We start from the raw sequence: 12,178 nt of genomic DNA on the forward strand, positions 1-12,178 counted from the left end.
GTGATATTCCATCCTTTTCCTTTTTACTTACTTGCAGGCATAGAAGTATTGCTGTGACTTGTTGATGCACTGCTATAGCTATAGGGTAATTTCTCTTAATATTCTTTCAACAACAGAAACTTCAAGAATGTCTGGCTTCTCATTTCTCTATTTGCACAGTTTTCTTTCTCAGTTTTAATGTATTTTATACTGCTTGTAGCACTAATCTATTTGCACAAGAATCCAGTGGCCTTTGCTCTCTATAAGCAATCCAAGGGTTTCACCAAAGCATTAGAGTGTTTTTGCTTTTGTATTTAGAATGCAGGTAGAAAGACACCACCAAGTGGTACACTTTGTATTTCTACTAAAATGAATGTGAATATCTGCGCTGATTCTAGAGAACCCACATTAACCCATCCTATATTGTACTGTAAATGAATATAGTTGGAAAACAATTATAATAAGGAAAAGCCAGAAATATTGTCTTCTAGTACATGTTTCAGTGATCTTCATGCATGGAAATAAGGAGAGTTCCCTTTTTCTAGAGGCAGAAAGTGCACAATTAAACCTAATAGCAAGCAGGTGCAATCTCATAAATACCTCTTGGATACAACATGTTAATACAAACTTGAATGTATTAAGATTCTGACTCTGGAAACAGTTGCTCCTCAGTTTGCTTATGGCACTTGTTCTGTCAGTCCAGCAAATTTATAAGCAACTGGTATGTAAATTGCAAAGTTACATTTGGAACAGTTTTTCTTGGAAGGAAATCCCATAAAGGTTAACTGCAGCATATCTCCTGATGAGAATGTGTGGGATTGTGGCCTCAATCTCTGCTCCCTTTTCTTTAAAGCAGCTAGAAAAAAGTAGTTCACAAATAAAATTCAAAAGTGCCCCCCCCCATTTTTTTCCTTTCAACCAGCAGTACAGGGCAACAGAGAACTAGCACTACTGACCTTAGTGTTGATGTCAGTGTACTGTCTCACCTGTTGTGAGACAGATGGGATTGTAAACCACAAGGAAGTAGGACCTAGGGTCTTCTTCGATCCCAAACATTTCCTTTAAAGAGGAAAAAAAGTGATGCGACCTGAGACTTGCTTTGGCATTTGGTCCTAAAATTTGCAGCATGGGGTTATTTTGGTTGCTATTGGTTTTAGTATAGACTTGCTTTAATAAAAACAACTACATTTTTTATGACCCATATGAACTTATTATTTATTTTCTCATTGCAAGATTTCAGTGAAACAGTAAAAAGAAAAAAACTCCAACTCAGAAATAACCACCGGTACTGTACTTTTATTTGCTAATAAATATCTTAGTAAACAGGCTTACTCCATGTGTAAGACCTGATAATGCCTCTTAGGAAATCATAGAAAAATAAAATACAATAATAATCAGTAACTTGTACTTTGTACAAATATCTTATTATGTTGCTCAGCATGTAGCTTTGCCAAACCCCATATTCTCTCTGGAAATAGATGGCATATGAATGCAATTCACCTTGAAACACCCTAGTTATGAGAGCTGAGCATTTTATTACACTACTAACTTATAGGCATGCCAGCACATGAAAATTTACATGGAACATCATATTATCATAGTAGTAGATTTCAAATGAAGAAAATATAACACTTCTCAAGTAAATGTAGATTACGTCATTTCTACTTTAATGTTGAAAATGACTATTTCCCCTTGGGATAGATCAATATGTTAGGTTTTCTTCTGAGCAATTATTCCTGTCTTATTACAACTTCACAAAGAAGGAAGTACAGATGAAATTTAAGTGGGAAATACATCTTGGAAGAACATAACTATAAGCAATGGGGCACTCCATACAGAAATATATTATGAAATGAAAAGTATTCATACATGTTAGCTCTTATGTTGGTGGTGAGATGCACATATATAAATATTCATAACCTGTGATGGGCATAGCTTTAGAATTAGACATCTTTATGGGCATGTGGAGGACTGTGGGGAGAATGCCCATATTTGAATCAGTAGCTGGACATGGAAAATGCTGCATGGCTCAGCTTTTCCTTTGTAGGAGGTTTAGGCTCTTCCAAATGGGAAGCTTCCACACTACAGTTCTTAAACGCAAAGAAAATGGCTAGATCATGGTGTTCCCTTTTTGCCTTTGTGAATTGATGCAGGTTCACATAATTATTATATCCTGCCTTTTTATTTAACAAGTTAGAAGAAAAAAGAAGGGTAGTATGTGTTGAGGCCACTGATGCCTTGCAGAATTTTTAGTTAAGGTTTAAGACGCATTCCTCAGGTCCTAGGAAGGTGTCTCAGAGGTTTTTAGGATATTGAAGATATTTACTTGTTTTATTATTTGATTTTATATGTTGCTACCATAGCCTATAATTGGACTCCCTACTACCAGAGCCCTAATACCAGAGATAGTATCAGACACCTCCATTGTACTTGTTCGTCTGCCATTGGTGCTATGGCAACAGTTCGTAAAAAGGGTGTTAGAGTTGATTGAATCACAGGCCACACACTCAAAAAGAGTGAAACATATACACAGAGGGGGGCGGGGGGAGATGCTAGCCTTGGATATGACATAATTATTTTCCTTCCCATTAGTGTCAATGAAGTAGAAGTATTTCATGAAGGGAGAATTGTGGCACAGGGAGGCTGGAACAGGGAGGCAGGGCTTTGGAAAAGGTGAATTGTCTCCAATGAATTCTTCCTCATTAATTATTGTTTGATTCATTAGTCAAATCTTCCATTTGACACATTTTATGGATGTGTTAAACAAGCAGACTTTTTAGTATAGTAAGCATAGTAAAGGAAAAAAAAGTTCTTTTAATCTTCATTTGTTTAAGTTACTGGCTAAGTCTTAAGCAGGAAAACAATTACAACTAGAAATGAGAGCAATGAAAAAGAATGAGACTTAAGTTAGCCTCATTTATTTCAGTAGACTTATTCTAAATAAGACTAACAAAATGGGCACCAAGAAAATGGTATGCTGTGCATGGTTTCCATAATTGCTATTTGGGTGTAAGTTTTTGTGTCATCTGAAGATGGGCAAAATGGTTCCTTAGGGGGAAGACCACCCTCTAGTAATGCCCATACCCTCCAGTAAATAAATCATGGCAACTTATTTTAATTATGCAAACCAGGTCAAGGAAAGGGAGAGAAGAATCAGGCAAAACATTGGAGTTAATAATGGGTTTATTTTTCAAAGAAAAATTCATTCATGATTAGTTAATGAAGCTTTAAATCTGAAAGAGTTTCCTCTTTTATTGGAATATTGAATTGCTTAAGAAGTGATCCCGAGTGGCATTGTGTATTTGTTTCTGTCACTAAAGCTTATAAGAAGTGCACCAGGAACGAGTAGGTTTTTATTTTAGGTGCCTATTTTGTAATATAGAAATATCAGATATGCATCCTATCCTATGTTTCAAAACAAACATAGTATGTTCTTCAGAGAACAGTAATAATTGCATATGCTGACACTATCTGAATATGAACTTTTATTTTCATCTTAGACACTATGCAAAAAGCCCAAGAGATAAACTCTTGAGAACAAATGTTGCTAAGCAAACAGAGTGTTAAGAATTTAGATCCAGTGATGGTTGGATATGCATTTTATCTGAGGACAGAATTGGACTTTAGGTCTGAAAAATGTATGACCAGTTCTATAAAGATGAAAGCTACATTTTAAGTGTATAACTCAGTCTGATAGTTTTATTTACACAAGTTCCTATTTGAATTGAGACTGCCATGATCCAGGAGGGAAGGATTAAAATGTCCTACCTGGTTGCCCCACAGCACTTCCAAAGTAAAAAAAAAAAAAAAACCAGCTACAGTCTCAGCTACATCCTGCACCATTAATGTAGTTTGGCCCCAAATATTACATAGTACTTTTTACACTGTTTCATGATAAAATATTGGTAAATGTACTTTAATTTTCTCTTAACTGGGTTCAAAAGAGTAAGAGCTTTTAAATAACAACGACATTTCAAAATTTCACATTTAGAAATTCCTGGGATAAATTAATGTTTTGCTTTAATAATAACTAATGCTTCATTCCTAGGTACAAACATTTGGAAATCTGTTCTATTAAAATAAGTGTGTACATAAGTTGCAATGAGTATTACATGCTGGTTACTTGCGAATAAGTTATGCTTCAGGTCAGTGGAGAAGTTTGTTTTTTTTAAAGTTGACACAGGAAAAGTAGACTCTAGCTTCAGAGGTAACTCTAAAGATTGTACCTTCTCTAAGAGTGAGGCACATCTACCATGACATTTGTATTTAGACATTAGCTTTTGGGTTTCAAGGGCAAACCTGGATTTGAGAGGAACCCTTTTTTAAAGTAGGAGCCTGAGAATATTGGCTCTGTAGCATCATGGAAAGCAGTCTTTAGAAAGCACATTTTTACGCACTGCTACTGAAAATGATGCAGACTCATCATTTTAGACTCCCTTCAACTCATCTCCAGTCCCTTAAATTGCTTTGCTTCTTATTTACTTGTAGTCAATAACAACCTGCTTTCATTGCCACACCATTCCAAGCATTAGCAGTGAACATACCAAAACATTTATTGGTATGGACAGAAATATCCTTCCAAGGGACAACTCTTGTGGTTTGCTGGCATTAGCTTTGGATGGATGCATGGGGCACCCTATGCTCTGTCCATGGTCCTGAAGTTCTTTCCTCCATTCCAAAGATTCCTGACCAACTGATACTTAGGCTTGTTTGCTGTTTACCAAAAACTTTATCTACTTCTGAAAAAGAAGGTATTCTTCAGTAGGAAGTGACAGAGAAGAAGTGGGGTAACATTGAAAACTTCACTGTCTTTGCAACTTCTATTGACAACAGGGACCTTACACATCCCATTACGTCTCAGATCTGTGAACCTTTGCCTTTGGGTGTTGTACAGAAAACAGAAATAGGGTTCAAAGGTCACTTGTCATTTGGAAAATATAACAAAATGATCAGAGTCAGGAACACAACAAAAATGTAGCATAGGAAGCTTAGTATGATTGTGGGTTAAACAACAATGACAACAACAACTACTAACATCCTGAGTTTTGATTAATTAAAAATCCCCATATAAATGGTATGGTATGCATGTTTGAAAAACAGAAGTCCGAATGGGAAGGCTCATATGATGCAGGACATATTAATGGTATCTACTATTGTTTCAATTGGTATTTTTAATAATTAAGGGAGCTACATAAGTTCCCTAGTTTTTAGTATAATTAGTCCAGAGACATGCCTAAATTATTGGTATTTTGATGCATTTCTAAAAATACATCTTATTTTCTGTATTTATTAATGTCCTTTGGGAAGGGTAAAAGGTGAGGTACCTATCAGACAGCATCTGAGAATTCTACAAACTGTTATATATTGCTGTTTTTATTGCCTTTTTGTCTCACACACACTTTCTGTCTCTTCTGGTTGCATTTTAAAATCAGATTGTTACTGCTGATCAAAATATACTAAAGGCTCAATCCTATGCATGTTTAGGCTTTTTTCTTAATAGACTTGCATAGGATTGCATTCTAAGTGATTTTCAAGAAACACATCAGCCTGCGGTATTATTGAAATGTATATGAATTTTTAAAGCATCTACAGAATAAATATTTTGTATCATTGCCTTAAACCAAGCGTGGACAACATAGGGACCATGGGCTGCACGTAGTCTCTGTGACTTGTTTTGTGGTCCCCAACAACTCCCAAAATGCAGCTTTCCCTTTAAAACAGTATGCAGTGAGCACATGCTTTTTAAAATTTATTTATTTATTTATTTCATTTTTCAATTTATATCCTGCCTTTTTCCTACAAAGGGCTCAAGGCAGCTTACATCATTCTCCTCCTCCATTTTATCCCCACAACAACAACCCTATGAGGTATGTTGGGCTGAGAGTCTGTGACTGGCCCAAAGTCACCCAGTTGGCTCCATGGCTGAGTGGGGACTAGAACCCAGATCATCTGAGTCCCAGTCCCATGCTCTTAACCACTACACCACACTGGCTCTCAGGCAAAATGACAATTTTCCTTTAAAAGAAGCTGTGTGTTCACTGAGCACTTTGCTTTAAAGCTGAAATGTAGCTTTTTGGCCACTGCACCAGTGAAATTGGGTGGCACTTTGACAGTACAGCAGTAGCTATTTCAGCAGTGGGAGTGTGTGTGTAGTCCTGGTGGATGAAATTTTTTTCAACCATTTTGAGCTGATTCTTGGTTCACAAAAGGGTACAATGGAAGAAAGAATGAATCTGAGTGTAGGAGTAAAGGACAGCTCTATTAAGATAGAAGACTGCATTCACCTTGTACCAGTTCTTTTTTTCTTCTTGTAGTCAGTGGGCTAGAGTGAAGTGGCTCTGCAACTCTCATGGGAGTTAAAGCTGGCCAATTTTGCTATGTTTTGCAGAAATGAGATGCCAAGTTTCACCAAAAAAATGCAGCTAATACTTGTTACCACAGCTAAACCTGATCCACATATATTTTACTCAAAAAGGAAGGCATTTTATCTAATGTATATCAGTGGTAAACTTTAAAAAGTGACATGGTATGAAAACATTTATGGGGTGGGTTCTAGTCCTTTGTATAGAGTGTCCTACTCAATTTCTATTGCAAATGGCACAACTTTCAGCAGTCAGTGTAAACATAACATCGCAAGTGCCCCCAAATTAAAGTAGAATTGGGACGAATATGGGACACAAAAGAAAACTGTTCACCCCATCTCCATATTAATACTGCTTGGAAAAGCTGAAATCCATAGAAAGCTGTCTTATGCCAAGTCATACACCAATTGTACTAAATGTAAGAGCCATGCTGATTCAGGTCAAGACTCCATCTAGAGCCTTCATTTCCAACCAGCTACCTGTGGGGTGCCCACAAGTTAGACATGAGTGCAATACTTGCATTCCCAGAAAAAGGGCAGACAGAATCATATTTTCTCTTGCACTAGAGAAACTAAAAAGGCCATCTTGACTAATAGCCATTTATAAATGTATCCTCCATGAAGATCTGCCTCTACTAATTCTTACTTATCCTGACCCTTTAAAACCATCCAAATTGGTGAACATCACAATTTCTTGTGGCACATTAATTGCATATTTTAACTATGTGCCCTCCCATTTGTGCTCCCTAGCAACAGGCTTAGAGAAAAATACCTCTTCTGGTACTGAAGATAATATGCAACCACCATAACTTGTCGCTTTTGATAGCATTATCCTTCAGGCTGATCCTTTTTTTAAAGCCAGCCTAAGTTGGTGGCCATCACTACATCTTATGATAGTGAATTCCACAGTTTGATTCCACAGTGTGAAGTACTTCCTTTATCTGTCCTGAATTGCATATTACTCAGCTTCATGGGATGACCCCAGGTTCTAGTATTATGAGAGAGGGAATTTTTCCCCTGTCCACTTTCTCCATGACATTGGGCTGTTCTGGCCCAGTATTATTTACTCTGACTGAAAATGGCTCCCCAGGGTCTCAGGTAGTCTTTCACATCATCTATGATCTGACTTTACTGGGACTGTATCTGGAATTGTCTCCATGCCATGCATACAGCTAACCATTGAACTACAGTCCTCCTCCTAAAATGAACTTATTACATATTTAAGCCTGCTTAAGCCCAGTGAAGTTGATGGTTTGGTACTTACTATAGCCTTTATCTTCAAATACTAAGTATGGACACAATCCTTCCCAGTGTAAGTTCAATAGGTGTATGTGCATTAAGGGATCCATATGGGGTCCTAGAAAGACCTGATTTCCTCCTGCTTCCATGGTTCATGCATGTAGGTTCATACACAGACAGTATACCAGGGCAGTCAAGGAAAAGACTGTATGTCTCATTTAATCTGACTAATAACCACCCTCACTAAATGAAAAAAGTCTGATCAAGGAAGAGGGGGTCTGTGTAGAAAATTGCAGATGCAATTACATATCTGTCATCTTTCCTCCATGGGTGTATTGGTGTGGATGCGCCAGAACTCTGTTAGGCCCTGCTGCAAGTCCCCAATGAGAAGGATCATGTCTCAGGTTTGCAAATCATTTGGTAATCATCTAATAGATGCTGGAGAAATTGTCTAAACCATGCTTGGATTTAAAGGGACTTTAAAGATTAAGACCCCACCTCCAGAATAGTACTAAAGCGTTCCATATCAGGAATAACTATGCATTTCCTAGTTAAAGGAGAATAAAGCATACAATAACTTCCATGCCACAACTTTGCACAGACAAACTACCTTAGCCTAATGATTCCTTATTGGTGTAGACATCTAGCTTCAGCTCCCACATAGGACTCTCCATCCCCTTAAGCAGAGATGGAGTCTCTGTGTGCAAGAAGAAAAAAAAAGAGAGAAAAGAAAACCATCAACATGAATGGATGTTTCATTCTCCTGGCACACATTAGAATACATACAGGGATAGATCAAGGCTGACACATCATGAATTTAAACCATCATGCTCCAGCCCATCATGATGGATAGACTACAATCTCCTAAACTCACAAGTTACTCCAATTTATAAAATATCTTCTGGCAAATTCCCATTTTCAGAGGATTTTGACAACAGTTATTAACTAGTTTATATATGCCAGGAAACATTGATATATCTATTCAATTCATTTCTCAATAAGTGCAAAATCTTAGTTTTCAGCTGAATAATTAATGTACCTGTTTGCATGGAAGAAGAAAAAGTTTTACATATATTTAAGGTCCACTTATATAATTTTGTGGAAAAGTGCATGTTATTTGCATTTACACCTTGTAATTATAGAATAGTCTTCCCATCATGAAACAAATATACATAACACCCATCAAAATGCAGCTTCTAGAACTTGGAAATTATATTTTAAGAGTATTAAGAAAAGCTACACTATAAAACAATGGGAAAAATCAAACAAATCCAAATCCATTGAAAAACAAAATTCAAAAGATTTTTAACGAAGATAAATTACTAAAAAAATTCAATCCTTTCCTTGATTCTTCTTATAAAAATAGATTTAATAAATGTTTATACTGTGATTTTTCTATCCTTTTCTATTGAAAATATATATTTTCATAGAGTGATAAATCTAGAAACAAATCATTTATATACTGTAACTAGATTAATGAATACACAACATGCATGTTTTCAGCCATATGAATGGGAAAGTACCGATGCGTACATTTGAGGAAGGGCTTGTCCATATAATTTCAATAAAAGTGATTTTCAGACACCCATTGGATAAATAATGAATTTCTGGTCCCTCATTATTATATATGCATTTCAGTCTTAAACACATTTATGCGAAAGGAAGGGTATGCCATGCCAACCTGTGGCTTCAGATGTTCCCAAAGGGTAGTTGTAAATTTAATTGGGTAGCATGACTGCTACTGATGCTGGGGAGATGGGGAGGCTGTTATTGCATGGCACACCTGTACATGTTCTCTTTCAATGGCAAACACCATCCACTAAACACAGCAATGGCTATGTATTTGACAGAGTGCCATTTCAGATATATCCAAAAATAAATTGCAACAAAAACCATTATAGAAGTGTCTGTTATGTCAACAGGATCCAATTAACTATACAATATTATCTACTCATGTCAAAAACAACTTTTTGTTTTGCAAAGGGGCTTATGCCTTTGTAAAGGTTTTCCTGGGAGTTGGTTTTGGCACATCACTAATGTTCAGGAGATTTCCCTAAATACCAACTTAATGACCATTTTAAAACCAGTCCTGCAGAGGCTGTTCTGCCTAGCCAGTTGTGCAGCTACTTCGTCCAAGGATGTTCACCATGCCATTACAAACCAAAAGAATAGTGGAGCTGTGAAGTGAGCAGCTGTATATTAGTAATGCACAGCAAAGAGACACCTCTCTGTAGTTCATTTTAAAAATAGCCAGTGAATGTTGTCTTGCTTGTATAAACTAATTCACAGTCCCTGCATTCATCAGAGCTTCAAATGATTGCTGGCAAAGCTATTAGACTGGTGCAACGATGGGCACCAAAGCTATGGTCAGCAAGTGGAAAAGTCAAACAGAAAAGGAAAACTTTTATACATAAATATTTTTTTAAATTTACTATTTGTATGGCTGCTTTTCCAAAACAGATAAAGAGCAAATCCCCCATATATGTTAAAATGAGAAATTGTCATAAATAATTAAAACAAATGTTTCTTCTAGTTCTGCAAACAAGACCATACACACTGTATGGGAGAGCTGGTATGCATGAATTTAGCTTAAGTTTGTTCGATTGAATTCCTAACTTTCAAAAGGATACTCAGAATTTTAGCATCTATTCAACGCATGTACAGTAAGAAACAGTCTCATTAATTCCTTTCCATATCTGTAGAAAAACTTATTTTGTTTTCCTGAGGGGCTTAGGGTACAGTTCCATGCATGTGGACACATTACAAAAAAAATTGCTACCTGTGTCATCCTAGAAACTGTACAATTTTCACCCTGTCTAAACAGGGGGAAGTAGGATTGCACCCCTATGGAGTTAAAGGGAAAAAAGGAAGATGCTGATTTATAGCCATGTCACACTAATTTCAGTTATACAAAGAAAAAAATAGCCATTACATGGCAAGCCAAGAAGAACTGTTTACTGAAACTCAACAAAAGGACCAGTCTTCAAGGATTGTTTTCCTGTCTGTGCACAATGCACAAACACACACATTTTACTCTCTTTTAAACTGTAAACTATAAGCTGCAATTGTGAAACTCTTGCATGGTTGATGCATCGTATTTCCTTTGCTTATGTGCTGCCTATATCCATTGTTTAAGTGTAAATTAGAAATGCTTGCTATATTGTTGCTTCAGATAACTGTATAAATGCATTGTTCTGTCTCTATATGTGACATATGTGTCATTGTGCATGGCTTTCAGAGCATGCAGATGTGCTCATATCTGGTACACAACAGCATATATTTCATACAGAGTTTAGAAGATGTAGCCCAAGAGTTTTCTAGAGGTACAGATACTTTAGAGCATTTTCTTTCAGGAATATTATATGGCTATTAAAGACAAGGAGGACTAACTTATCTAAGTATCATTTAAGATGGCTGTTAATGAGCACCACCTTATAAATTACTCCAAACCCTGTATAACAACTTGTTTTACCTCTCAAATAAAAGAAATGTCTTGGATCTTGTACTTTGCCTCTCACTAGCTGGGTCACATTTTTTCAAGTTGTACTGATTAATTTGTGGCTGTTGCTCATTAATGAATAATAGCATGACCCTGCTTGTAAGTACTACAATCACTAGATTGGTCTCCCACTTGTATTGATTGGAAAACTGAAACTGAAAATTTGTATTGACAAAGCAGGGAAAAATGAAAACATCCCTGAGACAGAAGAAATATTGGCGTAAAACCAACATTTTCTGTCAAATTATATATAGAAAAATGCTTTGTATTTTTTTCAAATAAAGCAAATTGGCTGGCTATAAAAGGTTAAGTATACCACTTTAAAACTGCTGCAATTAAAGAATGTCCATATGCACATATAGCAACTGCTTATGGTTTTCTAGTATAGATATAAAGTCTGCATAACTGCAGAATAGCTGACACCTATTATGTGTTGCATGTTATTTAATATTTTGGGGGATAGTTCTGAGGCATACAGTAGATAAAAAAATTAGTAAAGTAAAACTAGCCAATATTTAAATTAACTTTGCAAGTTAGTCTAAACTTTATAGTGTAAAGAGACCTGATTGCCAAACAAAAGCATTTGGCATCACAAAAATGTAATCACCTAACCTCCTTTCCAGTCATTAACTTCCACTGATCCACACGCACAAGCATTCACAATAAGTTGTCATGGCGCATTTTGGCCAATAATTCTTACAATTTCCATACCAGCATACCAACAATTCAACCATTACAAAGTAAACATAACAATACAACCCATACATTTGGGATTTAGTTAACAATAAAATAAATATTTATGTCAAATTCTTTTTTTTCTTGATTGCACATTTCATATTGGAAGCTAAATGGTCACAAAACATGAAAAGAAATGTCAATCACATTTTTTTGTTTTTTTGTAATCTACCATCAAACTCTAATACATCAAGAAGGTAGCCACTTCTAGCCACAAAGGCCTTGACTTTCAAAGAAGTCTATTAAATTTTTCTGGATACTTTTACTGTTATACAAAGTTATACATCCATGCCAAGCTATTCACCATTGTGTAGCAACAGTCTTGCAGTGTGGGCCAGGATGTTATTGGCAGTCAATAGAGGAAG

The sequence above is a fragment of the Varanus komodoensis genome, unplaced genomic scaffold, assembly GCF_004798865.1.
Source record: "Varanus komodoensis strain SLA01 unplaced genomic scaffold, ASM479886v1 scaffold4, whole genome shotgun sequence".
Classification (NCBI taxonomy): domain Eukaryota; kingdom Metazoa; phylum Chordata; class Lepidosauria; order Squamata; family Varanidae; genus Varanus; species Varanus komodoensis.